We start from the raw sequence: 23,964 nt of genomic DNA, 5'->3' as shown, positions 1-23,964 counted from the left end.
CTTAGGGTCTGTTTTGACATCAAGTGAAATTACATTCTACAGAGAAAGCTAATTGGATCTCTTTGATATTTGGATGGTTTAGCAGATGATCAAGGCTTTCAAAAGCTGACAGATTTGAATTTTAAACTAACTACAAAGTTATCTTCTAGAAGTTGGAATTCCTAAACTTGTGAAGTGCCCAGCAATCCAGGGGGTATGTGTCTGTGTCTGTGTGAACGTTTGTGTGTGTGATTTCAGGAATCTAGAAATAAGTTTCATATGGACTTCTGATACCTTTCTCCTACAGTTCAAGGTATAGGCATATATTTACACAAATAAATTGATATTCTTTTGTCATTTTGCATATTGGTGGGAATAAGAGTTTCTCATACTTGTTTCAGAAGGGTTGGGGAGCATGAGCTCAGAAAACGGGAGGAGAAAGAGGCAGGGAGGCACTTCACACTTTGTGCAGGATATGAGAAACAGTAGCTTTTTTTTCTCTTTTCTTCTAAAGCAAACTGGCACTGAATTGTAACCTACTATTACCCAGAATTGCTTTTCTGATCAGATACAAGTGCCTCAGATTTTTCAAGGCAACATGAATGATGAAATGTGTTTTAGCAGTTATCATTAAAAGTAGTTTCATTTTTCAAGTAAAAGGCTATAGCCTGTTCTTCCAGCGGTACATGAAGTCCTCATTGTTCTATGTATATGATCTATGTGCTTAGTTTCTTAGTTTTTTTTTTTTTTTAAGTGCTTGTTTCATTGTGGTGTGAATGAATGTTTAAAATTTCTGGATTTTGATCTTTAGAACATGCTGATATATCAGAGCTGTTAAAAACCTGATTGTTCTTTGGTCCTTGTTTGTTGGGGCACCCTATTGATTTCTGTTTTCTGTTAAAGCAGGAAATGCTTCCTCTAGCCTGCAGATCATTAAGTGAATGGTTTGCAGTGTGCCTTTAAAATTATTTGAATACATTGAGCATGTTTGTCCAGTGAATTCTGAATTAACTCATTCTGTTGACTTTGCTTTGGTTCTGTGGCTTTTGCTCCTCTCCACAAGAATTTGAATTCTCTGTTGCATTTTGTATACGTGTTCTTAACAGGGGAAGAAATTTTGCATTTTTTACAGAGGTGGCTTTTCCTATCCCCTCTGAATGCCTTCTATAATTGATACAATAGTAACCTGTTATTGCAGTGCATAATTCTTTCATAAACTATTTTTTTGGCATATTCAGAAACAATGACAAAGAATGATAATAAAAAATATGAAAACCTTCCTTCCTTTAAAGAATAGAAATCAGGTGGTCAGGCTCACGCATGCTTTGTGCCTGACACACTTACTCTCATGTCATTGTGTATCATGATTCGGAGATGGAGTTGCTCCAGGTTTATAGATTTTTGTTTTAACATTTGTGTTGAATTCTTTCTCCAGGCTGATGTTTCCTGTTGGTTTTGTGGAAAGAGTAGAAGGGAAACAAATCCTTTGTTTTGTTTTCAGGAGGCCTGAGTTGATGAGAAAAGGGTTGAGGGTGGGCTGAGGAAAAGAGTGACACTCCCTCTCCTCCCGACTGAAATTGATAAACAAAGAAATCAATTAAGTGTATCGGTATTTGACCAATAGAAGTTAGAGAGCCCAAAATGGCTAGATATGCCCAATGGAAATTACTGAATTCACCTGCAGAATTATCTGCTTTACCAAGTAGAAGCAACTTAGAGCAATCAGAAAAATCAGTAATATGATGAGATATAAAAGGAATATTATACCTTTTATTTCTGAAACTTTTCTACGGTAAGTTGTGTAGAGCTAAAATTAAGTTTCAAGCACCAGGAGTTAAGAGTGTGGGTAGTTCTGTAGGATCGTTATTCACGGATGTACCTAGACCCTGCTAGAGTGGCTGAAGATGGCAGGAAAAGACCCAGAGGCAGGATTTGTCATCTTAGGGTGTCCTCCATAATGGTTCCATGTGGGAGCCCATGATTGGTTTAACAAATTGTAACACACTCCAGCCGCCTGTGAAATTTAAGAAGAAAAATATATGCTTAAAAACTGCTTTACAAGCAAGTGCCTGTACATCCTCACTCCAGTCTCCTTGCATTAAAAAGCAGAGACAATGCTTTGCTTGCATAGTTGAGGTTTTAGATAGCACTCTGCTGGTTGCAAAGCAAGCACCGAGGCCCTCAGGTATAAACGCTGAGCTTGTGTGCTGTTAGATAGTCTATGATCCACAGAACAAAGACCTGGCTGGTCTGGTGGTCTGCTTTGTAATTCACATGTCTAAAAATGTATCTTGTTCCCCTCACCCCATTACTTCACTAAAGATACACTAATCCTTTGTACTCATTGTGTATTCTACAATCTCTGCTTCATACTGTCTTTCCCGAAGTTCCTATTACTATCACACAACTGTTAATGAATTTTTCCTTTGATTATACACAATAAATAAGGGTGCAATTGAGAGGCTAGTGGAGTTGGCTCCCTACTCCCTCTCGATTTATTGACTTTTTCCACAGAGACTTGAATAATCATTCCATGTCGGTAAGACTTCTGCCAGCCAACCCACAGTTCCAGGTGAGAAGGATGCAGGTTTACCTCTCCTACCCGATGGAGAGAGAGGAGAGAATTGAGATATGCTCCCCCATGGTCGCTTCCTGTCCCACGGCCACTGCAGTTCACCTGCAGCCTTCTGGCCTCTGCTCAGAGGGCCTCTGTCCCAGGACTGAATGCAGCCTTTTCTTCCCTTGTCAACATTTCCTGTGCCTTTCAGAAGTTGTTCTCTTCTCTGCAATTCAACCCTGGCAGATGTGATGGTGGTCAGCGTGCTGGTGGGCAGTCCTTTGGGGACTCCCGGGAGACATGCTGATTCTCCTGAGTCTCTCAATCGGGGTTACAGAACAGTCGAGCACCGAAGGAAGCCCATTCACGTGAGGTCAACAGATCATTTTATCACACTCATTTTATTTTTAAATTTTCAGTGGAGAAATTATTTGTAGCAAACTGTTCCAGATATTCGGCCGCCTGCTTTCCTCACCACCATTTCCTTGTTGGCTCTGGTGCTTGTTTTAAGAACCAGGTTTCTTCTCTGGTCATTTGTAGCAGCTGGGCTTGCTGAATCCTTGATCTGCATTTGAAGCAGAATGCTTCTTCGTGATGTGAAACTGATTTTCCTATTTCTGAATATTTCGTGTACACTCAGCAACTGTTTCAAGTGAAATGCTCTTGTCCAATTTCGGTTAACTCACATTTGCTGATCTCCTACTTTCATGCTGAGGGCAGTTTCTTCTTACTCTAATAAAAGTTAGCAATTTGCATTTACTAGGGAAGGTACTGGCCCGAGTTGCTTTTTTTCTTACCAGTTTTAATACAATTCACCCATTTAAATATACAGTCGTTTTTACTCTATGCCCAGAATTGTGCATCCCATTTAATCTTAGAATATTTTCATTCCCCCAACAGGAAGCCCCGTATGCATAAGCAGTCATTCCCATCTTCCCCATCCTCCCCCAGCCCCAAGGAGCCACTCTTCTCTCTCTGTGGATTTGCCTGTGCTGGACATTTCATTTAAATCGAGTCACTTCATGTAGGTGGAACCGTCTATTGTGACTGACTTATTTCACACTGAGTAACGTTATCAAAGTTTGTCCACGTTGTGGCCTGGGTCAGTACTCTATGCTTTGCTATTGCTGACTAATATTCCACTGTATGGCTGGGCCCCACTGTTTACCCATTCATCAGGTGATAGGAAATTGGGTTGTTTCTGCTTTTTGGCTGTGATGAGTAGTGTCGCCATGAATATTCCTGTAGGAGTTTTTATGTGGACATTTGTTTTCAGTTCTCTTACGTTTGTGCCCAGACAGCAGAGTTGCTGGGTCATTCAGAAACCAAATGTTCAACTCTCTGAGGACCTGCCAGGCTGTTTTCCAAAGTGGCCACGCTGTGTTACGTCCTCACCAGCAAGGGCTGCGCGCTCCGCTTCCTCTGTGTCCTTATTAGTGCTTGTTACTCTTTTTTTTATTATAACCTATTGTTGTGAGTGTGAAGCGGTTTCTCCTAGTGGGTTTGACTTGATTTCCATTACAGCTAATGATATTGAACATCGTTTAATTGTGCTTATTGGCCATTTGTATATTTTCCTTGAAAAATACCATTTCAGATCCTTTATTCACCTTTTAATTGAGTTGCCTTTTTATTGTTGAGTTCTAGGAGGTACTTGTTTTTTTTATAGATACAAATTCCTTATCAGATAAATGATTTGAAAAAAATTTCTTCTGTGTGTTGTTTTTTCACTCTCTGGATGGTGCCTTTGAAGCAAAGTTTTAAATTTTGATGAACTCCAATTTATCTCCGTTTTCTTTGTTCCTTGTGCTTTTGGGGTATTATTTAAAATCTGAGGTATTTTATTTAAAATTTTATATATAAAATAACTTAATTCGTAGGACCGTTCAAGGAGATGGGTGCGGTTGTTATCCCCAGTGTATGGATAGAAGACTGAGATGCAGAAAATTTCTCTGAAATATCAGTTTCACAGCTACCCAGTGCTGTGGGAGTTCAGGCACTCATGTTCGTCCCAAACATCTGTGATCCTCACCACCATGCTCCACTACTGCCTGGAATCGTTAATGAAAACGTCTTTCCTTTTTTGATTCCTTGTTTGTTTTCTCATTGGGGACCTCATCTCCTCATTTTCCTTTCGGATATCAGTGTAGATTTATTTTAGGTCTCATGTAGGCAGAAGCATTTCTATCAGTTAACTTCTTTATTACTCACTCTCCAGTGATGATTGTTGCTAGTTGACCTAATCAAGTCATGCTTAAGTCTTTCCTTCTCATGACACTAAAAACAGTCATGACTTACAGAATGCTAAAAGCAGAAAGTACTTGATTGATTTTATTTTGCTACCCAATCAAACCAATCAAATAAAAACCCGATGTTGACACAGATTATAAGCCCTCCAGGTTAGGGTCACTGTCTTCCTTGTGTTTCATTTATTTGGTCACAGTGTCTGGATAGTGCCTTGCTGTTCAGCAGTTTTGTTAGGAAACGGTGCTCGTGAATCATTGTAAGGACAGAATTTTGACAACAGACTGTGTTGTTCATTTCACAAGGGAAAAGATAATATAGAAATACTGCTCAGATCTATTTGAAAATTAAGCTTGGAATTTTGAGAACAATTCAAGAAACCATACAAAGATTTTTCACTAATTTTAGATCTATCTTAAACACATTATGGTTACATAGCAGAGTAACTTATCAAGTAGATTTGTCAAGAGGAGTGTATTATTGATTTTTTGTTTTAGTTGAAATATTCTATCTGGGATAAAGTAATCAGTGCCTATAAATGAACATATATGTTTGTATTTCTATGCAACATGGGAGCAGACTTCATATGTTTCAATATAATATATATGACTATGTGTTTTAATCTGTCTGTCAGTGTTTTTATAGTTTTTCAGCAATGTTGTAACATTAGAATTCTAAGAAATTCACTCCCGATACTACTGCAGTTTGTACTGTGTATCCTGTCTTATGTATGGGATTCCACTGTCCCCTAAGTGAGGAATTTCCTCTCCTATTGAGTTAGAAGGAGATTTAAAGGAACTGTGATTTCTAGGCCTTTGCTCTCCATGTGTTTGCACTTGGGTGTCAATCACAATTTTCCCTTTCTTGAGTTTTCATTGTTCAATTAGAATTTTTGAAAATAACTATTAATATGTTTCACTAGTCTCCCTAGAAACTTGATGTTTTTGTGCTTTTCAGTTTTCAATTTATGAAAATTATAAATGCACACTTGTTTTTAAGTAGTCCTTTTTCACTAGATATTTGTTTACCTCTTTATAGTTAAAATAATTTTTTTCCTAATGAATGAATCACTTTGCATGTTTTACAAGATACCTTACTTTTTATTTTTCTTATTCTAACAGGTATATTCATTGTACAGAATTTTGAAAATAAGGATAAACCCAGTAATAACTTAAAAATGGCCTCTAATCTCACCTGGAGATACAGTTGTAAGGTTTGAAATTGAGAATTACAAGTCCTCTCATGTTTTTCTTCTTTTTCAAGTACGTTTTGGTTACTGAGTCCCTCAAATTCCCATATGAATAGTAGCAGCAGCTAGTCAGTTACTGCAGAGGAGCCCGCTGGGATTGTGATCGAGACCACGTTGAGTATACAGATCACTCTGGGAAGCACTGCCATCCCAAGAGCGCTGTCATCTGATCCAGGAATGTGCGTGGTGTGTCTGTCCAGGTATTTAGGTCTTCTTTAATTTTTTTCAAAAATGCGTAGAGTTTACAAGTATTATTTTACCTTATTTTTTTGCCTTTATACTGAGTACAATTGTGCAAGGTACTAGGATCAGAATTGTATTATAGCCCCGCCACTTGCTGCCACCATGGATGCTGCACTCTTGCTTTGCCCTGTGTAAAATCTTGCACAAAATAGGACCTAAGTAACTCTCTCTTGAATGAATGATTATATGATTGCTGGATGATGCTGGAGAGTCCTTGTGATGATGTCTTTTTCCCAGACTTTCCCCTCTTCTTAACTATGCCTTTTCTCTTCCTTTCCTCCAACATGGGTTTCAGCCTGCCTGTGGCATTGATTTTCCCTGAGTGTGGACTCTTCCTTTCACTAGTTCACGATAATGTTTCATGCGGGCTATGAAAACTTGCTAGATGTCAAGAAATAGCAAATTCACTGCATGCTAGTATTTTTAGTCTGTGGTATTATATTATCCATTGAAATTAAATCAGGCTGACCCCCTGAGCCCTCCCCTGATCTCTTTTCTCCTTCCTACGGGTGATACTTCTCTGGTTGCTGTCTGTGCCCTTCCCCCAGACTTGGTTTTGGAGTTGAGTAAGTCACCATCAGTGGAGCTCTCTCTTTAAAGATGAAGAGAACATTTGCTCCTTCTCCCTTGTTGGGGACTGGATGAGATGTGGTAACAGATAAAGAATGGAGCCCCATCTCATTCTGACCCTCGCTCTTTCCGTTCCTTTCTCCAGGGGAAAAGAGTACAATTCAAAAATATAAAGATTGTGAGCTAATGAGATAGACAAGACAACCGAACATTTGTTAAATATCCTTTCATGCCGGAAACAAATGTATTATACACACAAAAAGCACACAAATCACGGTAGTACTGCGGTAACAAACGTGGGTCCGAGTTCGAGTCCTTCTGTGGAGTGACCAGTCCTGTGAGATGGAGAACTGGTAGGTTGGCTTAGCCTCTCCTGGACTTGTTTTCTGTCCTGCAGAGATGGGGCTCGCTAGGCGTCCCTCTCCGGTAGAGGTGCTGTGGGGTGTAAATGGCACGCGTGGGCAGCCCGAGCACAGCTGCTCATTCCTCGTAAGGGCAGGATAGCATCGCTTTTGCGGTGACAAGTTTATGACCGTCCCGTGTAGACTCTTAGTGCTCCGAAGGGATGCCTTGTGGTTTGGAGATGGGATTCTCACTTCTGTAAATACCCAAGTATTTTGTTATTGGGCCGTGCTGATTTGAATCTATTCTTTAGAAAGTACATATTGTAGATATATTTTTCAATCATGCATGCTTTTTTCTTTTATTATTTATAGTTCTACCCTCTCATCTCTTGGTGTGACTTTTCATGGAATCCAGGAAACAGTCCTAAGCCACCTGCCTCTTCACACTTCTCCGTGGTGGTTTTCTTCCCTGACTAGAAGTGGGTTCTGCATAGGAAATTTTCTTTGTTTCCCTTTTCTTGGAGTCACTCTGTCTCCCCAACTCTCACCTGTCCATCTGTCCATTTCTCTACCCACTGATTCTTCTGACATGTTCCAAAAAGCATTTCAGGCAGCTTACAGAAGAACAGATACCAAATAAACAGGTGAGGAAATGGGGCCAAGTTCAGACAGTGAGGCTAGGAGGCGAGCCTGTGTGGGAGATGCAGGCGTGAGACACACGCCTCAGCCCTGTGACTTATAAGATCGACAACAACAGTGTGCCTGAGGCTCCCAGCAGACACAGGGAAACAGGGTTTGTGGGAGATGCTCACTGGCTGTGAAATAAATAAGTGGCTTAGGAGATGCCCAGCCATTCCAGCTACTAAGGCTTAGGAGAATATTTTGAGTTTCTTCCCAAATCAGAGTATTGCATCTTTTCTTTTTTCAGAGATCTATGTATAGTTTTTTACATTCTATACCTGGAAATTTCTCCAAAACTGCTTCCCACGTGAGTCCCATGGCTCGGGAATGGGGTGGTTCTGCTCATTGACGGGAGTTGGCCAGAAACAGAAAATGACAGCCTCAAAGGAGCCTGGGATTTGTCAGTTATGTTTTGTCAGTGCTGTAGATTTCAGAAAAGGCTTTCACCGTTTCTCTCCATCTGAGGTGGCAGCGTGCTCTCTTAGCAGCATCAGGAGCTCAGGGCCACGGGATGGTGGGGGCTGACTGCACTGCTATCAAGACAGCTGTGCCAGTCACTGCAGGCGTGGTGATTTTACATAGTGCATTTCATGTTCTTTAATAGGTTTCAACAGGTAGTTAATTAACTGAGTTAATTAACATTTAAAAAATATGATGCTTTTTTGAAAAGACAGTTATAGGCAGAATATAAGTTGTGAACACATTAAAAACGGTTTCATTACTGAAATTTTAGTAGGGAAGATTTAGTTTTTCTTATTTACACCTCTCTTCAAAAGTAACAAAGAAACAAGACAGAAAAAGCAGAGGATGATTTCTGTTCTTCCTCTCGGCTTGCAGGTGCCCTCACCTCCAGTGGCATCCATCCAGACACAAGCACTGACACTGGCCGTGCTCAGAACTGCCTCAGCCCTGAAGACACAACTGACAAATAGAAGGGGGCCACGCCCTGTTACAGCAGGTGCTCTCACTTTGTGGGTCCTTATGTAACTGCGCAGTGTTATTCAGGATCGCCCGTTCTACACTGTGTGACGCTGCTGCCGTGTCTCCTAGTTATTTCTGTAAGTACTCGTGTATTTTTTTCAATGTGTGGTACTAGACATCTAAAAATGCTTTTTTCAGATGAAAAATAATGTGTATTTAATATAATAAGTCTTAAAAAAAGGGACAAAAGGGTCTATCCTGGTCCCACTACTCAGAGATAATAATTAACAATTTAACATCTATTTTCTGTTCTTTTCATCAGTGTGTATTACGTCTGTCATAAAAACGAGCGAGCACTCTGTGCCTGTTTACTTTGTGGAGACCTCCATTTTCCATTCGGCTTATTACACTTTTTTCTACAGTATTCTCTCTCCCCTGGCATGATTTTTATGACCAGTATAGCATTCTGTCTTGTGGAGGCAACGTCCATTTTACTTCGGACTTAAATAACCTTTTAAATTCCAAGTATATTTAACTGAAATACTGAAAAGAGAACTGTGGTGGTACCGAAAGGCCCCTACATCCCTTCCCCTTTTTTTCCTGAGAGTAAAAACTGCTGACAATATGGTGTATATATTTCATGACCTTTATGCCTGTCATATATATATACACATACATACATACATGTATATGAGAAATCTATGTATATGTGTGTGTATATATGCTTTACTGAAAAATAAGGCCATACTATGTGTTTTGTGCAGCTCGGTTTATTCACTGAGGTGTATATCATAGACGTCCTCCCACTCCAGACTCACCCGGTCCTTTCAGATAGAGTAGAGGGGTCTCCTGATGTGCAGTAGATTTGGTCACTTGTGTAAGGACACCTTTGGTGGGAGAGTACTGTGGACAAGGCCTTGGACCACGCCAAAATGCCTGCCCCTTAGTGCCCACAGCTCGCCTTCATTTACCGCATCATTGTCTTGTTGGTGGATACTTAAGTTTTCTCCATTTTCCACTGTCAGAAAGGGTGTTTGACTGGCGTCCTTCTTGTACAAACATTCCTGTGATCTTGTATGAGTATTCCTTTAGTTAAGGTTTCTGGAAATTTAGTCCCTGGATGTGACAATTACATACATCACAGGCTCCTTTCAAGTGACTCTAGAAATTCCTTCTCCTGCGGGGAATGAAAAGATGTAGAATAACTTATGTAACCAATTCTCTATCGCTGGATATGATTTCACTTCAGCTTTTCTTCCCACCATTGTAAACAGTGCTGTGTAAATGCTCTGATGAGTACATCTTTTTGAACTGATTTTTTTTCTAAACGAAACGATTCCTAAAATGGAGTTCAGTCTGTGTGTACACACATTTTTCAGAGTTTACATATCCATTGACACATCATCCTCCAAAAAGATCGCTCAGTTTGTTCTCTCAAAGATGGACACTACCTAGAATATTTTTTAAAAACATTTGCCAATATGATGAGCAAAATTGCTTTTTCATTGTTTTAGTTTGCACTTGATGACCAGTGAGGTATTGAGCATTTTTCACTCATTAGCCATCTGACTTTTAAAAGGTGAATGATCCCTTTTGTCCTTTGCACACATTTAAGTGAGGGTGCTTCTTGTTGCTTTGTGACAGCTCTTTGTATGTTGTGAACATTAACCCCTTGTCTTCATTAACATGTATCACAGAGCTTTTTCTTGTCATTTCTTGCCTTTCATTTTGTTCAGTAGGTTTATTTTTGTTGTGGCCGAAAATAATCTTAAGACAGTAAATGTCTTCTTTTTGGGTTTTATCCTTGATAGTATTCTTAGAAATACTTTCTTATAATGGTATATATCTCCTCTGTAGGATTTTTTAATCTCTATGATGGAGATGATAATACTACTTTTTATAGTGAGGAGAAGTTGAATTACTATAAGCAAAGATTTGTATTTGCTGTTATTAGTACTTTCTAATATTTACATCACTATCTGTAATTTATCTTGTGGTCATTATGACTGGAATAGAATTTGTTTTTTCCAGGTGATTCTCTGATTGTCTCAAGACAATTATTGAATTCATACTTTGCTCTTTGATTTGAAATCCCAACTGTACAAAATATTTATGTACACTAGAGTCTCTTTTTGAGCTCATGGTTTATTTCTGTCAGTCTTACTTTCTTACTACAGTGCTATATCTTACATATTGTAAAAATTTATTTAATATCTGACAGTGCGATTTTTTTTATTCTTTTTTCCATCCCCAATTTTCTTGTCTAGTATTATGACTTTATGATTCCTGAAGAGTTCCAAAATATTTTGTTCAAGTTAAAAAAAAACAGATAAGAGCTGTCATGGGATTTTTTAGTAAGTTTTGAATTATTCTTAGGAGAACGTTCATCTTTACAAAACTGCTTTCCTCCATACAATATGTTGATGTCTCTGCATTCACACTTCTTACTTTACCCCTCAGTACAGTCCTGTGTTTCTCCATTTACAATATGGGCATTGTTTTTGAGTTTATTCCAGATTATTGTTGATGTTTTTGTTAATTTTGTAAGTGAGAATTTTTTGCTATTATATTTTTTAACTGTTAAAACTGACACCTAGGAAGGCAGATTCAATTTGTAAATACTCACTTTGTAACTTGTCATTTAAAATTGTAAGTATTAAGTACTTGTTACAGAATAGTTTCTTTTCTGTTTTTAAAAATTTGTTTCCATGATTCTCAAAATGGTCATAGCTAAGTAGTATAGGTGGGGAGACAGATGGAGAGAGGTAGTGTGGCTCATGTACAAACTGTGAGCACTTTCATGGCTGCCTTTATGCTGGAAAAGCCGCTGAAGAGCCCAGGTAAGAACAGGGGTGGCTTTGTACGCACTTGAAAGCCAGCTTTCCTGCCTGTATGGAGAAGCCTGGTGAGTGAGGCAGATATATGATCAAGGTCGAATGGAGGTTATTGGCTGCACAGAGCACTGTGTCTGTGAGAACAGGATACCATCGCCATGGGAAATGCTTGGTGCCAGGAACAATGCAGGGAGCTGGGAAGACTGTCTGTTAAGGATTTTCCAGCCCTGGGAGTGGGAAGATCAGACTCTCCATTCAGATCTGAGTTTGAATTCATCCTCTTTAGTTTACTGGTCCTCTGACTTTTCTCAAGTTATACATCCTCTTTGAACTCCTGTTTTCTTGTCTCTCAAAACAGGAGAATTACGGCCTGCTGCTAGAGTGTTTGATCAGGGTAAATAATTTGTGTCTATAAGATGCCATGTACAGTCACAATCTCAGTGAGAAATGGGCTGTCGCCTCTTCTTCTGCAACTCAGTGCTTGATGAGACATGGGGGAAAGCCAGTCCCTAATTTGTGTGTGATGCAAGTAGGAACAAAATTAAAGTCTTGCCTTTCCCTAGTAGTATTCTTACTCCTTTGCTTCATTTACTTCTTTCCTCCTTTCCTTTCCCCTTTCCCCTCCTCCATCAAAAGATCCTGGGACTCTCTCAGAACACTAGATTCAAGTTACTTTAAAGGTTGGCTCATCCTCATGAAATGACAGTAACATAAAAAAAATCTGTACACATCCCAGAATGCATTGTATTTGATTTACACACACACACGCGTGCACAAAAACACACACACAATCAGGCTACCTCCCACTTGCAGAGGGAGAAGGAACACTTTTTCTGAGTTTTCATTCACTGAGCGTGAGAACAAATTCTCTTACGCAGACTTTCACCAGCCTTCGTGCATGGTGTTTTTAATTGGATTTCTGCTTTTTGGCCATAGATATAGTATCCTAATAGAAGAGAGAAAGTGAAGACATAGACATTCTGCTGAGATATTGGTGTCATCATATTTGAGTTGGAAAGGGCTTAAGACAGCATAGAGTCATAACTTTTTATGGGTGAGAATCCATGATGGTGTAACTTGGACAAGAACCTGGGTCTTCTGCCATCTTGTCCATGTGGGTGAAAAGGCAACTGGGTGGGGGATGGCAGGGATCTTTCTTGCTTGAGTTCCATGGTCTTGCTAGTTTTCATTGCTAAGCTGCCTTTAGTTTATGTCCATGAGGCCTCTCATGGGAAGGTCACTCTGTCCTGATAGATTGTTTCTTATCAGCAAAAAGCTCTGGACCCACTCATATTTCCCAGAGTTTTCTGCTGACCTGCTGACACTTTATATAAATGAGACCAAGAAACTACTGAATATAAAATCCTTATTGTTATCGTTTGCCCTCGAGTTCCATAGGAATGGGGTGCTGTCTCAGGCTGTCTAATGCTAGATCTGAACAAAGATAGGGTGATAGGCTGTGCTGCTGGACCTCCACAGTCGAAGGGGATTTCCACCTTAGTTTTTAGAATCAGGCAGATGAGTTCAAATATTGCCTTTATCAGTAATTATCTTTGTGACTTGGGGGAGAAACTGTACTTTTTTGTGTCCAATTATCTTTGTTTGTAAATAAGTTCAGTATTTATTTTAAGGTTTCTGTTTTAGAATTGAATGAGCTAATTCCCTCATTTATACCTAAAATAGTGATCGCGTGGTTCTATGCTGGTGCTTTGGAGGTTGATTACTATGGGACTCGGCAGTGAGAATGGGGGTGGTGGACCCCTGGATAATAGAGCTTATATTCCAGGATATGCTTGTAAAAGACTGGATGTGCAGTGGATTTTTAGTAAATATCCACTCCTTTCCTACTCTGCTTTGATTGTGTATATATCTTTATACTAATATATGAACAATTTTTATTGCAATTTAAATATTTTTGTAGTATTTACAATATGTAGCTATAAAAATACGTGAAATAAAATGATTTGACTTTTATTTTCTTTTCAATAAGCAAAACAAAATAAAATAGAAAAGAACAAAGTTTTGAAGGAGAAGAAATAATTTTATTTCCATGGAATCAATACCGAATAATAGGTTTTTTGGTCGTGTTCTTAAACAGCATATAAAATTGATTGGTTGTGACATACTGGAAATGAGGAAACAGTGGAGACATACTACCTCTAATGCAGTCATTTATTTACCAAGTCCAAACTCGTTCTGCTTGCTGCATGACAGGCCAATAAATCAGGAGATGAGCTTTTGGAGTAAGGAGTAGTGACTTTATTTGAAAAGCTGGCAGACTCAGAAGATGGCATACTGATATCCAGGAGAACTCTCTTCCCCAAGTCAGAATTCAGTCTCCTTTTATACTAAAAAGTGGTGGGGGTGTGGTTGGTTGTTGCAAACTTCTTGCTGTACGAATTGATTTCCTTGGAATCCTTTGTTCTTGCAGGTGTCCATGTGGGTCAAATCATGGCGCCCCTGTAAAACCTCAAAAAAAACAAAATTTATTCTTTATTTTGCAACTTGCCATCTCTACATAAGTGTAGAAGAGCTAACATCCTTAAAGATCAGAGCCCGCAGAATAGGCCTTCCTGGATATTTCAGGCTAAAGGCAACTTTCTTTTACAAAAGGTGCAGAGATAACAAGTCTTAGCCTAGAAAACAGGGTACAGGTTTAAAGCCAAATGAACACATCTAACATGGAGTCAAATTTGTTCTTTTCTATTACAATTTCTTTTTCCACCTCATAGATAATTTTAGTAAGAAACATGAGCAATTTTTTTACTTTTGCTTCTTAATAACGGATAAGTGGCCCAACTACAGTTTTGTGAACAGGGATGCTGTGCGGGCATAGGGGTCACAGCAAACTCTTGTTGGGGGTGGTCGACCCTGCAACATGTCTGATGCCCTGTGAGTGTTGGTGAGGGTCCCCCTAACCAGGGGCTCTCTTCAGGAACCACCATGTGGGTATTGACCTCTGGAGACTTCTTTTTCAGCTGTAGGAAATTTTTTTAGATGCTGTGATGAAAAAATCACTACAGCTGGGGATAATCAGGGAATAAAGGAAGGGGAAAAGGGCTTGGAGTAGTGTAGAAGAGAAGGACAGAAGATCAGGGAGCCTGGGGGCTTGGGGGCAGGGCCACGGGAGAGAGAGTAGCAGAGGTGGGGAGGGGCCCGGCTCCAGAACCAGCTCCTGCACCTTTCCCTGCACCCAAGCCTCACAGCTTTTAATTGGGCCCAAGACTCTTTCCTTTCTGGATGTCACCCTGGGCAGAACGTTGAGAATCGAAGGTAAGGGGTGGGCAGCACTCACCTAGGGGGTCACTGAGGACTTTGGTCAAGTCCACAGTGCCTTTTCTAGTCATGTGTCTTCACTTGTTCTTTATCTCAGGATCTGAGAAGCAGGAGCAGGGAAATCAGGGAGAGATCCAGGAAGACATTTGACTGTATTAAGAGACGACAGTCACAGCGACACGGGGAGCGAGGACACTTGCAGCAAAGTAAAATGACTTCACAACTATTGCATCAGAGCTGCAGGTGTGAGAGAGCCTAAGCCTGTCTCAGAGTGCAGGGGACAAGAGGAAAGGAATGGTAAAATTAACACTGACAATTGAAATTTTGTTAAAAAGCCTGCTAATATTAATTGTATCAAATGAATGTATGCAGGTGTATTTCTATGATCATTTATAGGTATACACAACCCCACCAGCCCCTCTTTCTCCCATCGGGGATGGGCTTTCTCAAACACAGTGCCCCTCCTGGTTGAATGGGCCACGCTGCGGGTCCTCGCCTGGGGCCAGGCTGCTGCAGGGCACTGAGTCCCCGAGGCACAGCCTGGGAGACATGACAGGAACATCTCTGCTCATAACTGAGAGCCTCCATTTCCCCCTGCAGTGTAAGAATGCCGGTGACTCAGTTAGAAGCATGCATCCAACCCGTCCTTCCGTGTCATCACCATCTAGAATCGGTGCCTGAATCTTCTGAATTTCTCCAGAATGTGGTTTAAAATCACCTTCGACAATTGAGTGTGTGTCCTCTTACAAGTGGAGGAATTGCTGCCGTTTCCCTGGAACTTACTCACCACTAGTCCATCTGATTTTTCTGTGCTAGGATTCAGTATGGCCTGCTAAAAATTCTGCAGTCAGATCTTGAAACACTGATGAAGAGGATTATTTATTTTATTTCTTTATATGATAGTGTTTTACTTTCAAAATTCAGAGTATTCGGTTCTTTAAAAAATTTTTTGGGGGGTTGGAGAATCAACGTTTCTCTTACCATCTTTGTGACCTGTTGCTATATGCCTCTCACCTGTCTTCTGTCACTTGTGAGGCAGTTCCATTTGTGACCCTGTCCGGTTTGTTCATGTTATAAAATATAAAGTCAGTAAAAGTACAGTCCCTTTTACTCCGAAGACATTCCACAAGTACTACTTAAATCTGGGTGTGATTTTTAGAAGACAGAATCATTAGAACATGTACTTGCAGGTTGCTAGTGCAAAATCCCCAAATCAATAGTCTAGCTCAACATCTAAAATCTTTCTAATCTACCTTGGATTTGTATGGATAAGTGAAGCAGTTTGCTAAGAAATCAAGACCAGCTTTAGAATACAAGCTGGTGTAGCTCAGCAGGTCCTCCCATGCTGATGCTCTGCCAGAGGGTGGGGCCAAGGGGAGAGGGCGTGTCCTGCCCTCCCTGAGCTGACAGTTTGACGGCAAAGACCTTCACCAGGTGAAGAACTGGGAGTTTCTTCTAAGAAGAGTGGGTTTGAAAAGAGTCCTAAAAGCGCGGGAGTGACACAATCCCATTTGTGTCAAGTAGGGGAGAGCGGCTTTAGGGCCACTTGGGAGACTCGTGAGTCCAGGAGTGCAGTGTTGGTGGTTTCCACTTGAGCGGTGGGACGGTTAGTGTGTTAAAGCGAACAGATTGAAGACATGTTTCGATGGTAAATAAGAAAGGATGAATGCTGTCTGTTAAGTTAGAATGGAGTAAGGCCCAGGTTTCTGGGTGGATTAATGAGGTAAATGATAGTCCAACTGTGCTGTGATGAGGGAAACCTGCAGAGGGAATTCTGGGGAAAATCTGATGAGTTCAGCTGTGGGTAAATGAAAGGCTGTTAGATGTGTGGACTGGGAGCTCTGGTGAGATCCAGTAGTGAGTAGGGGGAGGGGAGAGAGTCTTTCAAATCATTTTGTCTTGTGAACATACAAATAAGGATGAGCAATGACACACTTAACACCTCTATATTTTGGATTTAAAACCCAGTAACATTTTGCATTATTGACTGCAGAGGTTCTTAATTTTTTTAAGAGAAATAAAATAAATAGAAACAAAATAGTGGAGTTAATCAACATCTTAGATTTGATGTGTGTCCTTGTGTATATTTTGATACCTCATCTGTTTATAACTATAATCTACAAAAAGTTAACTTGCTTAGCATAAGAGTTAAACAGAGGGACGTGACACACACTGTTAGGGGTTGAAGCTGATCACCTTGGGCAAATTATGTCGCCTCTCTGTGCCTTAGTTGCATCTTCTGTGACTGCCCCTGGGCCCCTCATCACAGCTGATTTCCTAGACTTGATGTTGGGAGGGAGGCTGCTGAAGGGAGTAAGAAGTGGCAACTGCTAGGGATACTGAAGAGTGAGACAAAAGCAGATTAAAGCCTATAAACTTAGTACAAATACCCTCAAAAGAGAAAGAAACCCGCAGTGTTTTGAGCCACAGCGTAAGGAAAACAAAATCACGTGGACCCAATTCTCTTGAACATTTGAGTATTGTGGGTGGGAGGTTGTCATCAAAAAATTGTCGAGAAAAGGCCTTTTGGTTTCCCTTGACGTTTCCAGTAAGGGTGAGTAGCATAAGCAAAACCCCCCCCCGGTTCACAGTGGAAGGTGCCTTTTTGTGCAAAACTGACCAAAGGTTGGAAACCAGTCTTCAGCGGTGCTGGTAAATGAAGAGACTTCTGGATTGGGTGGGGCACTTGCTGTGACTTCCAGGTGACCTGTTGGCTGGGGACTGTTAGGCGGGCAGAAGGTTTGCAGGGAGACCCGGGCATAATCCCTTGCTCTGAGGCTTCTGGTCTGACTGACAAACCTGGGCACCCACAGTCCTAATGGGGCAGCTCGTGATGTGGCCTGGAACACCTGCTGTGCTGAGGGCGAGAAGAGGGTTTCCCTGAGGTGGTGTCCCTACAGAGAGTGGAAACGTCCTCCTGCAGGGGAGGAAGAGCCTCTGAGCAGGGTGCTGGATGCACAGGCAAGACCACCCAGAGCACGGAGGGTTTGGGAAGCCGGAAGTCATACAGTGGCCCGAGCAGCCTTGTTCCTGAGAGACTGGAGGTAAAAGATGCTGAAAAGTCAGGCTAGGTTCAGACCCTGTGGTGGGTTATGAGTGACAGGAAAGGACTGGTCAGGCAGGCACGAGAGAACCCTGTGGGCATCCCAGCTGGGGCGTCATGCCGGAGGGAGGAGCAGAGTTATAGACTTTGCCACTTATTAGCTGTGTGACTTTGAGCAAGATCACCCCAGTTCTCTCTATATATATCTTCATCTGTAAAGTGACACAGTGACAAGCTAGTGTCATCAGAAGGCTTTGTTTAGCTCTGATCCTCTGTGTCCAGTCCTGTCAGTGCTGCCCTGTGAGGTTCTGCAGCGGCTGCTCTTACCCTGAGATGGGAGGGCGTAGAGGGACATTGTAGCACCCGAGGGCAGGATGGGTTTGCTTTAAAAGCAGACATGTTGCCGCCTGCAGCTGCAGACCTGCAGGCAGTTTGATTGATGGTCATGGAGAGAACTTTGGAGGCCTTAGCATCGTCTTAAAACTTGTATTCACTTAGGGACCGGATTTGCCTTTGCTGATTAATGTTGAAGGTTTGGGCTTCTGGCAAAGCTGTTTTCAGAGATGGGTATATACGTAACATATCATATAAAATAAAATGATTTTCTTAACGTGTGGGACTTTGCAGTTGTTGGGAACAGCTCTGTTGCTCTGGTCTCCACGGAGGACACTAGGGGTCAGCAGAGCGTGCGGGAGGGCAGGCAACCCACAGTGCTTTTGCCGGCTGTTCTCCCCAGTAGGGCAGTCTGCTGAGTTGACTCTTCTCTGAGTTTGGTTACCAGATGAGCAGACAGCAAAGTAATGAGTTCTGGTGGGACTGTATAATGACAGGAAGAAAGAGGAACCAGTAGTTTTTCAGGACTAGAACACGCTTTTGGTTACTGATCCAGTGTATTCCATTACAGAAGTAATGAGTTGTGTCTATTCTGGGAGTTGACTGAAATAAACGTTCAGCCTAAAATTAAGAGTTGTGTTTCATTTGGCGGGAGGACTCAAGCCGGGATGACAGCCTCTCAGATCACTCTGAGGAACTGCTCCCAAGAGGTATGGGAAGAGCTAGGATATACAGGAGCTTTACAACAAAGACCAGGTAGTTGGAACAATAAAAGATTGCTTGTTATCTAAAGAAAGCCAGGTATCTCAAGTTCAAGTATTTAGTGGTTTTCTATGTATAGGAGGAAGCAAACATTTGGACTCACTGAATTCATACTTTAACAAGCACCTAGCTATATAGGGCAAGTATCCTGTCCTTTCTTATTCTGAGTCTGCTCAGAGGGCACCAATATGAGTGGCTGAGAGGCTGGGCTGCAGGCCTGTACTCGCTGGGGTGTGGCAGTGGCTGCTGATGGCTTGGCTTCAGGATTCTTTGTTTACTGACATGGTTACAGTATTTTCTTTCACATTGCAGTACTTTCATTAACAGTGCTCCCCCTTGGTCCTAAATTCGACCAATATTTTGAGAGACGTTTCATGACCAATTTTGTCCCAGGGTGCTAGGATGGCTCATTCCTAGTTCAGGTGAAGTATCTTCTGAGCTGCCATTCAAGGTGTTAGTTTTTTATCAGACCCTGTTGATACTAAAAGTTCTCTGGATCGCCTGTCTTACTAGTCTATTATGATCCAGGAATTGTTTACCCTTCATTGCTCATTACCATAACTAGAATCACACTATTACAATTATTTTACACAGAGTTATAAATTTTATCTATTCCTTCAAGATGTTTAGCCATCATCAATTTTGTAGGCCTAGTTACACATTGGGAAATGTAACAGACAACAATTTTATTATATAGACAGAATATAAGTAATTCAGCTAGTAACGTTTATAAAGTCATGAGTAAGAATTTAATAGTCGAGAAGTTATATTTTTGGGTTAAAATTTTCCTTGTGTTCCTGATTGAGTTTGAGTGATCTTATCAGAAATTTCATATTTATGGTCAGGGTCAGAGCAGGTATTAATTGGCCAGGTGAGGTCTCCCACCTTGTAAGATCAATAGTGGCCTAAACAGAACTGTAATTTCTTTTTAGAATAACGTTTCTGAGGGCTATCTAGTTAGAGCCTTGGAGTAGGGAAACCCACCAAGGTAACACAGAAGTACTAGACATAGGTAATTTACCATAAACAGCAGCTGGAGTAGTTCATAATCAAAGGTAGGAGAAATTATCAAAGTAATTGGCATACAGGCCTGGTTCTGTGTCTTGGGTCTGCAGTCTTCTTCAGATGTTGACTTCTTCTCATCCTGACCTGGTAGATTCTTCTCCATTTGGGCATTGTTTTAAGGTGAGCAGTGCTCTATAGGCCAGTGCACTGCAGGGGCTGTTTCTGATAGGAAATGAATCTGAAAGTCCATTTCCTTCAGCTTTGGTGTGTATGGTCTTGTTAAGAGTACCTGATAAAGGGTCCTTCCATTCAGGTTGGAGACAGTTCTTTAAGTCATGCCTGTACCAGTATGTATATTCCCCTGGCTTCTGGTCATGGGGCATTGGATCTTTACCAAGGATAGATTACTGAGCCTCAGAAACAAACCTAGAGTGTTCTTTTCATAATTCAATTAAACTTTACAGCAATGTGACATAACAGCAAGGAATGATCTGGGAAATGTCTAAGTAAATATAGACCTCAATCAACAAAACTAGAAATTAATATCCACTAAAATATAATCTTTTTTCTCTCTAAAGTTACCCTCAGTTTTCTCAAATATAGTCAAATCAAGATTAATTTATTTACAAGCTAAGTCTGATTATTTGATTATATAGGCTTTTTTTAAATTGGCTGTGTTGGAACTTTTAATAAGGACTCTCAGGGTAGAATGTTAATAAGGTTTTCTTAGGCCCAGAATGCCTCGTCAAGGGCTTGTCATGGATTTCTGCCTTACAGATTTAGGTAAATTCTTTTCTCTTTAAAATCCTTAAAATACTTTGAGATTGCTATATCTGTTAGGAGATGATCTTCCTCATTTGTCTGATAGAGCCACTGGGGACCTTAGAGTTTTTAGTCTCTTAAGGGGTCAGATAGAGAGAAAAGATAACTGTTTCAAGTCTGCGTACATAAGTATAATTTATCAAATTTCTGTGAAACATAACTAGCTTGAGGAGAAGAGTTTCTTTATGTCTGGGAAACAGGTTAAAAGCCAGTAGTATTTCAGACAAAATCAAAAATTATAACCATATTCACCAGTTTACTCAGTCCCATGTAACTAATTCTTTTACTCAGAGTATCCATTAGACCTTTAAAATTACTTACCCAGTTTAGTTCAGTGCTATAATTTGAAATTCATTTGAAATCAATAAATCTCCTTGAAGAGAAAGCAATTTGCAAAATCATCAGAAGGAAACAACTGTATATAAATGACAAGTGATTTAAAAGCATGGTTAAACAACGTTACACTATAATCGATAAAGAAAGCTGGTCACTATAACTAGAATTATGACTGGTAACATTTCAGATATACCAGAATTTTAGGGAATCCATATAATTTCTAGAATATCTATATTAATAATATTTTCTCATACAATATAACCTAGGAAGATCTATTATTCATTTGACAATACCATGTTATTTAACATGCCAAATGAAACTTACTACTTTAAAATCTCTCTTTGGGATGTTTCAGGGGCCCTCTGTAGCATCCCAAACTTAACTGGAGATTAAAAGAACTTTAATTAGAAATTGATATTTGGGGAGCTTGTTAAAAGTTTTCAGAACACTTGGTCAGATAAACATATAGATCACTGTAAAGTAGTTCTTTTTCATTAACAAGAAAATACGTTAAAGGTAAAAGCAGAACAGGTCAGTTATGTGGTATAAGAAGCTTTACAATTTGTTATTGAAAGTGGATTAACATTTTTAGAAAATTTTGTCATCTTAACAGAGAGAAAACCAAATCTAGTCTTCTACCAGATTACTTCTAAGATTCATTTACTTTGCCCAAGTTGATTCTAAACTTAGACAATTCCGACAACGTACAAAACCCTTTCCTCAGGGTTCCTCTTCCACAAGCGTTCCACAGCTTTCTATACTCACATTAGTGTGTCCTTTATTTTCTCTTCCATTCAGAAGTAACCAGCTTCAGAAGAAAGTCACTATTTTTTATTAACAAAATATAATTACATTCATATATCTTCCTTTACACATTTATCTTACTTTCCTAGGATACTGAGATTATACCCTTAATAATAGAGATTATTTCAGGGTAGCACCAACCATTTATTAATATTTCTAAACACCTTTACTTTCTCTGTAAGGGTAAGTTAAATGTTAAATAATTCATATTACAATCTTATTTTATCTGAAAGTGTCATAGCTATTTAACAAACTCCTATCATTTAACTCAATTTAGCACAACTCTAGAATTTAAAGATACCAAACATTTAGAGAGTATCTTAACCAAACATTTTAAAAATATATTTTAAAAATTTACCCAAAGCTCTCATCTCATTTGCATTTAATTTACTTAAAATTTTACTACACCACATTACTATTTTTTTTCTTGACAATTCTGCAACAGATATAACAGGATCTTATTTGACTTTCATTAAAACTAGGTACGGTAAAGGTATTGTACTTAATATTGATGACTTTAAAGATGTCTATATTAATTAGAACATACTTAAACTAAACAATACCAAGTGTAATCTTAATATTGAATATTTTCCAGTTCACGTAACGCTGAAAGTCAATTTGGTCAGTTTTTATTTTAAAAATACTTAATTTTTAAGCTCTTATTTTTTTTACGTCAAATAAGCAGAGATCTTTGACTTTGATTTTTTTTTTCAGCTGTAGAAATATCTCACATCTATAATGTGTACGCAGGCTTATAAACAGACAAAAGCTAGAGATCTCATAGGTTCACTTTAAAACTTACTTATAAGATAGGTATAATAATAGTTGGAATAAGCTGAATTTGCTTGCTCAAATCACTAAGGCTTACTATTTATGAAACCGACATTTAAGATTTCTTGACAAATGCTGAAGGACACGTCAGAGTTATGAGTTCTAAAATGCCAAAAATTTCTTGGCCTTAAGTATTATCTCGTTGAGCTAATTAGGCTCATTCTAGGTCACTGTTTGCTGTATTTATATTTCTGATCTGCAAGACAAAGGCAGACGCTTCCGGTTCCCCAGAGAACTGCTCTGTCACGCAGATCCAATTGTATCTCCTTAATTGGCTTTTTTTTGTATCAGTGAGAAGAGCTGTAGACAAAGAATTCCATGTTTTAAAACTTTAAGATTTACTTTAGCATGTCTTCCAAAGCTTGCATAAGGTATTTAGTGAGGTCTCTTTTCCTTGGGTTATAAGTTAAACCCAGGGTAAACCTCTTACTTTATTGTCTATTAGCCACTGAATATTAGTTTTTAATTTTACCTTATATTGGAAGGCTCACGAAACTCTATTGGTTTCCTTTACTTTGTTCAATTAATATTTTCTAAGGGACAGATATGTGCCCAGCCTTATAATACCAAGAATGGGAAGCGTTTTTCCATTGAAATATATCTATCCCACAATATAATTAAGCAAATGTTTTATATAAAGCCCATTTAATATACCAATTTTACAAACTTTATCTCAATTTTATTAAATCTCGTACCTTTAATTTTTATATTTATTAGGTTTAATCAGTAATTCCTATTTCTAGAAGGAGTGTCAGAAGCTTTTTTTTTTGTGTGTGTGCATTGTATCTAATTATATAGAAAAGTCTCTGGGATTCCCAAGTTTCAGCCAAAGAGCTTAGGCCCTTCTCAATTTTCAATTTGATTAATAGGTCTGTTGTCCCAATCATTGATCAAGTATTTCAGTCTATAAATATGTATTTTTTTAGCTCTATAAATACATATATTTTAAACTGTGCCAAAGTGACTTGTTTGAACTTTAATGTTGGGGGGGAGTAGGTGATCTCTTTGGCCCTTTTTTTTTTACTTTACATAGTGTAGTATCAAAACCTTGTATCTAAATCCAAAAATGTCCATTTTATTTATCTCATTCAAAATAACCATATAAAAATATTTATCCATTTGGGATAAGC

The 23,964-nt window shown here is 39.5% G+C and overlaps 1 long non-coding RNA gene across 4 annotated transcripts in view; it reads left to right on the top strand.

Annotated features, from left to right (window-relative positions):
• The window catches only part of LOC141579463 (uncharacterized), a 118,504-nt gene that overhangs the window by 75,428 nt on the left and 19,112 nt on the right, over positions 1-23,964 (top strand). For all 4 annotated transcript variants that reach the window (XR_012510964.1, XR_012510962.1, XR_012510963.1 and 1 more), the window contains 2 exons: positions 6,044-6,229; positions 8,705-8,925. This is a non-coding gene — a long non-coding RNA (uncharacterized LOC141579463). The remainder of the gene's footprint in view (positions 1-6,043; positions 6,230-8,704; positions 8,926-23,964) is intronic.

This window comes from Camelus bactrianus, chromosome 2 (genome assembly GCF_048773025.1).
Source record: "Camelus bactrianus isolate YW-2024 breed Bactrian camel chromosome 2, ASM4877302v1, whole genome shotgun sequence".
Taxonomy (NCBI): Eukaryota; Metazoa; Chordata; class Mammalia; order Artiodactyla; family Camelidae; genus Camelus; species Camelus bactrianus.
This window is presented reverse-complemented; position numbering and strand designations above follow the sequence as displayed.